The following is an 11,299-nucleotide window of genomic DNA, read 5'->3' as shown; positions in this document are numbered from 1 at the left end:
TACACACTTGGGAGAAATTTTCTGTCTGATTTAGAGTTCTCTATTTTGAGGATATCGTCCAATATGATCCAAATATCAGCCTAGATAATTAGTTAAAAATAGAAACTCTAATTAGGGCATCATTATCAAGGCAGCCATCATTAATCTCATTATCCAAGATGATATTTATTTCATCCGGGATGATATGCACAAATCAGAAAGAATCAGCTACTAGATCTATTTAGCTATTATTTATTTTTAAACATCATCCTAGATGATGCACATAATTATGCCTAAATTAATCTGGTAATTAAGGAAAGTAATTAAGGCTTTATTGATATGATCACATCATCATGGACAATCGCAGGATCATCCCAGAAAATCAGTTCAAATACATTTTTTCTCTTGGATGATCAACATCAGATAGTTCCTATTCAGGGTAATATTCTAGACAATTATCACGGATTTAAACTAATTATCCAAGATGATTGTGAGATTGGCTTGGACGATCAAGCTATTTTTTCACCGTCTAGACAAGCATTCAGTGCGATTTTTTGGACGATATTCACCAATTTGTATTAATCATATAAGATTATTTTATATTGTCCTGGTTGATATGAACAAAATTCATATGATCATCCCAGATCATCCTGGCTGATTAAGCATAAATTGCACTGATCGTCCAGGATGATAAAGTCGATTCCTTGCGATTAATGAGCTATTTCAAAGCTCTTCTATTTAAGATCCCTTGTTTTACCCTTTAAAACATCTTTTATTACTGTCTTGACCTGAGAGAGGCTAGAGGAGAGGGAGAGAGAGGGAGAGAGAGAGGATCTTGTGAGGGGGAGTTTGTGAGAGGGTTTCTCAAAGGTTGCTCCAAGCTTTGATCCACATCTTCTTCTTCCATCATAGTCCCTTGTCCTTGGAGGGTTGAGAGAGGTTCACTGTAGCAATTAATCAAGGTTCTATACCAACTTCAGGAGGAAGCAAAACGAGTTAGGTTCTCTGCCTCACCGGTGTTGGTGGAAAGGAGTTGTGTAAAGGCTTCTCCTCCTTACTATGGGAGAAAAAGGAGAGACACTGATCTTTAGTGCAATACTTGGAGGGCGCCTTCGTGGAGTGGACGTAAGTTGTGTAGATCAAATCATTATAAATATTTGTGTTCTTTACTACTGTTTCTTTCGCATTTAATTTTCTCACTTTGATTATCGTTTTGGTGAATTTTGGTTTAAGTTTTGTATTTAAATTATTTGAAGGATTTTTAAAATACTAATTCATCCACCCTCTTGGTTAGCATTGGGCTAGTTCATAAGGGCTTAACATCCCTAACAAACTTTCAACTTGCATGCACTAGGTAGAGAAATTTCTAATTTTGAAAAAATTAATAAGATTTTGAGATGCTTATCGAGTTCCTAGGATGCAAAAATTATTGCAATTTCCAAATCTAAAGATTTAAACATTTACTCAATTCACAATTTGGATGGGTCACATATTATTTACGATCAAGGAGTGAGTCAAAGGTAAACTATTACAAGAGAAAAGAAGAAAGAGCGAATGGTGTCTTTGAAAGTGAACATCTCCAAAAGCAAAAGTTTTGCAATAGAGGAAGATGATGATATAGCCTTGATGACTTGATAGTGTAAGAATTTTTTGAAAAGAAAATAAAGGAATCATCAAAATAACTAGAACAAAGGTAAAAGCTCAAAAACTACTAAAGTTTCATCTAACATGATTTATTTTGAGCGTAGGAAACCAGGTCACCTCTGAGCTGATTGTCCCAACATTAAGATCCATCCAAATAAGGAAAAAGGTGAGGAGAAGGCAAAATATAATAAAGAGAAGATGAAGACACCAAAGGCATTTTGGGCCAACTCTAGCTCAGAATCGTCATAAGAAGAAGTAGAGGAGGAGGTAACAAATTTATGTCTAATGGCTAAAGATAATCTTGATCAATCGGACAAGATTAAGTATGTCAACTTTCATATGAAGATTTATTAATCATTTCTGAGAAAATTCATGACTCATAAAGAAAGTTAAAGAAAATGCATGCTAATCTTAATGTTGAATTTAGTACATTACAAATTGAGCATGCTAACTTAGTTAAAGAACATTCTGATTTAGATAAAAATCACATATCCATGCTTGATGAGTTTGATGCATTAAACAAGAAGCATATTGATTTATATGATGCACCGGAATCCTTAAAAACATCGCATATTGAATTAGAAATGGAGTTTAAAAAATTAGTGGAACTTGCATGGGAAAAAAATATTGATGAACATCATCTAAAATTGGAAGTTGTAGTATATGAATAAGAAAATAAGGCATTAAAAAAAATTCATAGCATTTGATAAAGGTAAAACATCATCCACATTTACCCAACCAAGAGAACCCCCGACATTGCATGTATCACACAGTTTTAAGAGGCATCACCACCCACATAAGTTAGTGAACCCATTTCTCTATGTTAGGTGCTTCTCTTATGGCATGCTAGGTCATATAGCTTGCACTTCAACAATTCACTTTAGGACAACCTAAATTGTATTCATTACAACATAGCATGCATACATCTCATTTATACAAGCATAAGGAGAACCCAAACTCACTTGGGTTTCAAAATCTAACCCTTGAATGACTTTGTAGGGGTGCTATCATAAAAGACCTAGTAAGAGCATGTAGTACCTGGATTGTGGTTGCCCGAGACATATGACTGGAGACTTGAAGAAGTTCATTCTGGAGACTAGGATTGGAGGCAAAGTGAAATTAGGAGACAACACCACAAGGTAACTGGTGGGCTCAGGTATTATTAGAAATGCTAAAAAAAAATTAATTAAAATTTTTTATTAGTTGATGGTTTATAGCATAATTTGTGAAGCATTAGTCAATTATGTGTAAAAATTTAAATTCACTGTGTTTAAAAACTATAATAGATGATTCGTGGCTATGGCATATGAGACTATGCCATGCTAGTATGAAAACACTTATAAATATCACCCTAAAAAAAACCTAGTTAGAGGCATACTTAAGGTAGACTTCACTAAGGACCATTTATGTGATACCTACCAACTAAGAAAATAAATAAATTTATAATTTCATTCAATCAAGGATTTGATTACATCTAGGCCACTAGAAATCCTTCACATTGACGTATTTGGACTCATTAGCACAGCTAGCCTAGGTGGAAAGAATTATGAATTTGTAATTATTGATGACTTATCTAGATTCACTTGGATAAGATTCTTATCATAAAAGAATGAGTCATTTGAGTAATTTAAAACTTTCTCCACTTGGATTCAACAAAAATTAGGATGCGAAATCTCAATAATCCATAATGATCATGGTGAAGAGTTTTAAAATAAAGGATTTGAATCTTGTTGTCAAGAGATAGGAATAAAGCATAACTTATATACCCCTAGAACCCCTCAGCAAAATGGAATAACAAAAGGAAAGAATAGAATCTTGTAGAAGTTGCTAGGGTAATGTTAGTTGAGTACTCTCTTCTAAGATATTTTTGGCAGAAGTGGTAAACACAACTTGATATGTCTTAAATAGGGTGAACATTAGGTCAAAGTTGAATAAAATGCCTTATGAACTCCTTAATGGTCGGACACCGAATCTTTTGCACTTGCATGTCTTTGGTTGCAAATGTTTTATCTTAATAAATTGAAAACTTCCCTTAGAAAAATTTGATCCCAAGGCTGACGAGGGTGTCTTCCTAGGCTATTCATCTATAGGTAAGGCCTATAGAATCTTCAATATGAGAACCCTAGTAGTAGAAGAGTCCACCCATGTAGTGTTTGATGAATCTGATAAGTCCTCTGAACCTAAATTTGATGAAGAAGATGTAGAGGTAATTCATGGAGTATAAACTATAACCATAGGAGAAAGGGGAGAATCACATGAATATTTGCCTAGAGAATGGAGAAACTCTTCTAGTCATCCTAAAGAATTAATTTTAGGGGACCCATCGGAAGGTGTGAGAACTAGGCATGGACTTAAGAAGGAGGTTTGTCATTCTGCATTCATCTGTATGATAGAACCCACAAGAATAAATCAAGCTTTAGGAGATGAATTTTGGATCCTAACAATGCAAGAAGAATTGAATCAATTTATTATGAATGATGTTTGGGAACTAGTCAAGAGACCTAAAGATCAAAGTGTAGTTGGAATAAAATGGTTCTTTAAAAAAAAGTTGAATGACTAAGAAACCATTGTAAGAAATAAGGCCAGACTAGTAGCTAAAGGGTATAACTAGATTAAAGGCGTAGAATTTGAAGAAACCTTTGCCCCAGTAGCTAGACTAGAAGCCATAAGGGTGCTCTTAGCCTTTGCTTACTTCAAAAGTTTTAAATTATATCAGATGGACGTAAAGAGTGCTCTTCTAAACGGGATAATCAAAGAGGATGTTTATGTTGAGCAATCACCTGGATTTGAAAGCTCATAATTCCCAAACCATGTATTCAAATTAGAAAAGGCATTATATGGGTTAAAGCAAGCACCTAGAGGCTGGTATGAAAGACTTAGCTCATTCTTACTAGATAGAGGATTTGTTAAGGATAGTGTGGAACCTCACTCTTTTTATAAAAGGTAAAATATGAAATTTTCATTATTCAGATTTATGTAGATGAACTTCTATTTGGATATTCAGATAAAATATTATGTGACGAATTCTCAAAAATAATGAGTAATGAGTTCAAAATGTGGATGATGGGAGACCTTGATTATTTTCTTAGTTTTAGTATAAAATAAATGGAAAATGGAATATTTCTTAGCAAAACAAAATACATTAAGGATATTCTGAAGAATATGAAATGGATAGTGCTAAGCCCATGAAAACATCAAAGAGCTCTATGATTCAACTAGACAAACACCTGAATGAAAAATCAGTAGACTAAAAAAAGTATGGAGGAATACTCGGATCTCTCCTCTACTTAACTACTAGTATGCCGAACATAATGTTTAATGTATGCCTTTGTGCCCGATTTCAAGGTTATCCTTAAGAGTCTCACTTAATATTGGTCAAGAGAATCCTTAGATATTTACTAGGGACCTCAAGCTTAGGAATTTGGTATCCTAGGCACATCACTTCCTTTAAAATCTTAGGGTACTCAAATTTTAATTTTGTTAGATGTAGGGTAGATAAAAAAAGCACATCTAACACTAACCAATTCATAGGCCAATCTTTAGTTTCTTGATTCAGAAGAAAGCAAAACTTTGTAGCCCTCTCCATGTTCGAGGCAGAATACATAGTAGTAGGAAGTTATGTTACATAAGTGCTATGGTTGAAACAATAACTTTTAGATCTTGGACTACCCGTAGGAACCATCCCAATCATGTATGACAACATGAGTGAAATCTGCATATCTAAAAATCCAATTCAACACTCTCAAACAAAACACATAGATATTAGACATCAATTCATAAGAGATCATGTAGCTAAAGGAGACATATAATTATAATATATAGCTACAATATATCAATTGGCAGTCATATTCATGAAACCACTAGCCTACAATACCTTTAGCACTTTAAGGACAAGACTTGGTGTCATAGACATTCATACATAATACAAAAGAAAAAAAATACTAGTCTAAAATGTTTCTTGATCATCATACACTCACCACACTGAACCCCAAAATTTGACATTTTTTCTTTTCATCGTATTGTAAGATTCACCTTCGTACTGTATGATCTATGAAAATTGTACAAATCATAACCCTATATTAAACCTAAGATCCATATTCGATTTCTTCTTGGTATATTATATTATATGATAATCATCGTATTATACAATCTACATGACTGTGCATTCAATTTGTTTGGTACGATATAATTGAACTTTATTCTGTATGATAACCCTTCTTCATATTATATGATCCACGTGTACAAATGGATTAGGAAAAAATAAAGTCATTTGGTATGATATAATTGTGATTTGTATAGTACAAAAATCCGTTCATATTGTACGAAGCTTTTCTTCAAAGGTCGTACCGACAACCCCTCAGGATGAACACAATTCATTCATATCATATTATATGATATGGATTGTACTGTATGATTTGACCACCTTTTCCCAATTATTCATCAAGACGATATAATTGCACATCATACTATATGATACTAGATCGTACTGTATGATAGTCCAAAAATTCTATAAATTGGCAGGGACCTAAGATCTTTTCACTCATTCCTAACCCACTTCACTCACTCTCACTATTCTTTTGCAATGGAAAGAAAGCACGCCCGACTTGTCCTAGAAAGCTTTTCTTCCTCTTGTTGTAATAACGACTATTTTTTGTCTGCCAAAGATGAATAAGCATACCATAAGTTCAAGGCGTACAAGATTACCCCCTCTAGAATGCTAAATCAAGCAATCTTAAACTTTGAGGTGATGAGCTTATTTGTGTCCACCACTCGTCAATTCCTACTCACCTTGGCATTCCCTAACAATTCTGAGCTACTCTTTGAATTTTTGGCAAATATAACTATGAATGTAGAACACTTAACCCTCACCTCTTTTACATGCCGTCAAAAGGTAGAAATCACAAAAATCGATCTTGCACATTACATCAGGCTTTCTACTATAGGTCCTAGAGCCCACTCGTTCCTTATAAATGAATTTGAATGGAGTGTCATCAATCTAGTCCTTAGAAATGTTGCTTTTCACCAACACCAAGCACTTGTCTAGTCTCTAATCCAAAATGCCCGCATCATTCAACATATTCTTCGCACATCTATCATACCCAAAGTTGGCGATAGGATTTGCATGGCCCTAATTATATTTGTTGTTACAGACCTCATCATGTCAAACACTAAATTTGATGAAGCTGATTTAATTCTTAACTATATCTAAAACATCACCCTAGTTTTCCTTTTTACCACCCATAGAAAACTCAACTTAGCCCTTAGGGAGAGAAGTTTGGTGTAGTATGCTAGGTTTAGATGTCTCATTTATCTTTTTTTTCTTCCAATGAAATGAATGTTTATTTATCTGTATATCCTTTTATTCATGCTTTTGCGTTCACTTAAAAAACAAAAAAAATTATGATAACTTACTTATCGACAACATTATTTGACATCATAAAAAAGGATGAGATTATTGCAGTCCATGACCCCCAGCCTGAGATTTTGATGATGACAAATAATGTTGATTTGAATTATCTCATTATTCATTGAATATTTTGATATTGCTCTTATATGTGAGTAATAATATTTCAAGGAGATCAAATATAGCTTAAGACAACATAAGACTCAAGACTGGGTATAATAAGAAGAGAAGTCTATTATTATGTATTTTCCTTTTTTAACTTTTTTTTTTTATTTTCTTGAGTCTGGCCGCAAAGTGTATGCAAATCGAGTATCCATGCACACACAAAGGGGGTGAGCTTTTTTTTTTAAAGAGAATTTTTTTTAAATCTATGTAGATCGTATTGTACGATTTTATATCATACTTTTCAAACTAATATAGCTCAATGGCTACCTGTGAACTAATCATACTGTACGATGTATTTCTAATTTGAAACCCTAGCTGCCAGATTAATTTAAGTAAGTTTTTAATTCTTAATTTAGAACTGATCATACTATATGATAAAATCATACAAAATGAATATTTTAATAGTTACTTAAATTAACCCCCTATAATTAGTCAATTAAATCAAATATTAATTACTAATTGGTCATTGTACTGTATGATATGGTTCATACTGTATAATTAACCATGGTTATTTTTTATCATTTCGAACATCGTACCGGACGATACCTTTATTTTGAACTAATCGTAGTTGATGATGTGAACATCGTACCAGACAACCTTAAGCTTTTAACATATCATACTGTATGAAGTGAATCTTACCAGATGATGAACAGAGATGAGTTTTGGTCATCCTAGCATTCGTCTTATATGAATAGAAGGAAAATAACATATCGTAATGGATAATGTTGTATCGTACTATACGATGTTGTTAAAAAAAATTGCTTTTTTTTTACTCCTTCGTACAAGGATGAAGGACATTTTGTATTGATCATACTGTATAATCTTATATCATCTTATATGAACATAAATGACTAAATTGAAAATTTAGGGTTTCTTGGAGAATGATTTATATATAAAACTTCTATCTTTTGAAATCATATATGAGAGAGGAACGTAATAAGGAGGGGGCTTCTTAAGAGAGAGCTACTTGAGAAGATTAAGGGGTTTGTGAGAGAAAGGAGAAGGTGAGTTTGTGAGGGAGAAGGAGTGTGAGGGAATCACATGGTTGCTCCAAGCTTGCTGAACTCTTGCTCCTCCTATGGCTCAAGAAGATCTTGTGGGAAGCTATAAAAAGGGGAGATCCTTCAAGATCTGTATCCTCTAAGGTACTCTGCCTTCTGGAGGGAGAAAAATGATAAGGTCATTTCGGTCATCAGGAGCGTGACATAGCATTTGGTACTCTCCCACACCGGGGAAGGGTAAAGTGAGGGTTTGTAAAGGCTTCTCCACCTTACTGTTGAGGCAAAAATAGAATAACTTTTGAGTAGTGAAATTTCCGGAGTGGAGGACTTTGGGTTGTAGACATAGGTCAAGTGACCAAACCACTATAAATCTTCTAGTGTGATTTTTCCATTTACTATATTTACTTATATTTTGCATTTTATATTTGTTATACCTTCTTGGTGGAAAGTCTATTCTAGATCTTTTGTTATGTGATTAAAATTTCACCATTTACGTGCAATCATGTTTTAATCATTCGCTTCCACATCAAGTTAAATTTTTATTTAAAATTTGAAAACAATAAATTATAACTCTTGTTTAGGATTGTTACTTTATTACAAAAAAATTTCAATTCAGCCCCACCCCCCCCCCCCCCTTGGCGCACCTCATTCTTTCAAAGGGTACCTTTGTGATGTTCTTTAAATTAAACCCATTCGTAATTCCACATTCTTCCACATTTTCCTACACAATCATTTTCACCCTTATTATCTTGTACATTAAGGAGAGGAGAATTAGACATAGGATTACCATTAATAACACTATCTAATGCTAATATTTAAAAATCATTGATGTTTTTATTCATACCACTAGGTGCTTGAGAAAGAGTTAAGGTATTATTGTGTTAAGAATTTAGCACTGCAATTTGATCATCTATATTGGAGAACTCATTAATGACGGTAATATGACCGTGCTCAAAAATCAAGACAACATATCCCAACGTTTCTGGTTCCCCCATTGCCTCAAGGATTTTTTGTTTATTTCTGATTAAACACACTATGATCCATAACATGTTCCAAAGGAGGAGCTTCAAATGGTTGTGAATCAGTAACTTTATCGGTATGTTCCTACATAGGAGAAGAAATTTTAGGATCTATAACGAGCGAAGAAGTTAAATTATTAGTTGCTTTACTATTCCTCAAATCCTTATTTTTGCATAAATGAGGGTGAAAATTAAAGCATTTAGAATTACTATGCTTGTGAATTTTTCAATTATTACAAAAAATAGTGAAATTTTCCATCTGAACTTTTTGAAGGTACCCCAAGTTCTCCGAACAAAGCCAAATTTCTTTTTGATACTCTTTAGTAACATCTAATTCAATTAAAACACGAGCAATAAAAGGGAAAGAAACAGATGATGTGGATTTATCTATTTGAAGCAGTTGACCAAAAAAAAAAGCTAAAGAATGCAAAATTTGGAAACTAAACATAGTTAAATGAAAATTGTGAAATCAAATCCACACAAGTGCTATAGGAGATTCTGCCTAATTGTAAAAAAGGAGTACATTTAAGCAATCTCATTTGACAAGAATTAATGTGATATGCTCTTCTTGAGAAATTTGACTATAATCTAAATCATTAGAATTTTCAATTGTTATATGCCATGAATCTAGAAGACCAATAGAAAAAGAGCTAAAAATCTTAGGGTTAAAAATGCTCTTATTGTGTCAATATTTGGTGTTTGCAAAACAAACTTTCCAAAAAATGTAAACTAAAAATTAGTAGCTAATTTAGCGATCACATCTTCTCCAAAAATCAATGTAGGAATACAATTGAAAATAGTTTAGTTAATTAAAAAAAGGAATATTAAGAAGAATCAACTATAGATACTACATCCTTTAAAGACTGCAAGTTACTATTCTTGGAGTTACTACCAAAACTGACATTCTTACCAGCCGAAGGAAGTTTAAAAGCAGTCTAAGGGTTAGGAGATGAAGGAGTCATCATCTAGCCAAAAGTAACATAAGAACAAGGAGAGATAAGATAATACCAAACAAAAACCAAAACTTCCAAGGGCCAAAAAAGGCCCCTGCACCAAAAAGCTGTGAGAACACCAAAATATGAAAAAAGAAACACCAATAATGGATGAAAAGAGAGTAGTGTAAGGTGCCCTAAAATTGCCAAGGAAGGTGCTACAGCCCAAGTTGTGCATAAAAAAGAATATGATTGTTGACATGCATTGGTGGAATTTTTTTTAAATTAAAACCCACGTAGGGCCTACACGTACCATTAAAATAAAAGTACATGTCCTTAAGAGGGATTGCTAGGCCACTGATGCAAATGAGAGATACATCAAAAATAAATAAAAAATTAGAGTTTGCAATCCCTTCTAAGTATAAGATAAAAATACCTATAAAAAAATCTATTGTTTCCAGATGTCAACACCACAAATAAGGAGATACACTGCACTAGATGAGCACTCTCCATCCAAAAAAAAAGTATTCCACATCTTGATAGAATTCAAAAAACATGTTAAATTTATAACCTATAAAAATACTTATACTAATAAAGACCAGTAACAGGTAACTGCATAAATATAAATTAATGAGGTGGTGATGAATAAAACAGGTGAGCTAATATTAAATGACATGAAGAATAATACAAGAAAAATAGAACATAACCAAACCAGTTACAACCAACCAAGTAGTCATAACCAAAACCCAATTAGCTATTATTAAGCAGTGATTAGGCATCCAGTCAAACCAAGTAGGATATGTCAAATGGATAGAAAATAATAACATAAATGTAACTAAAAAAACAACATAGCTAGCTCAAAATGCCCCAAGGCCACCAATATAATAGAAAGCAAAGTTAATTGATGAAAAAAAGAGCTGCCAAATCTTAAAAGGTGCTATGCCTACACCGACACACAACACTAATGAAAAGATCCAAGTATTGAAAGTTCATTAGGGATGTTAAGCCCTATATGAACTGGCCCAAGGCTAAGTAAAGAGAGAGAGGTGAATTGGAAAACTTTAAAAGCAAAACACAAACCAAATCACCACAATCAAAGTGCCGAAGAAAAATAAATGTGAAGCGATAATAAGAAAAGAACACACCGGATTTATA

This window comes from Dendrobium catenatum, unplaced genomic scaffold, assembly GCF_001605985.2.
Source record: "Dendrobium catenatum unplaced genomic scaffold, ASM160598v2 fragScaff_scaffold_1398, whole genome shotgun sequence".
Taxonomy (NCBI): Eukaryota; Viridiplantae; Streptophyta; class Magnoliopsida; order Asparagales; family Orchidaceae; genus Dendrobium; species Dendrobium catenatum.
The sequence above is the reverse complement of the archived record's forward strand: the minus strand, read 5'-3'. Positions refer to the sequence as shown.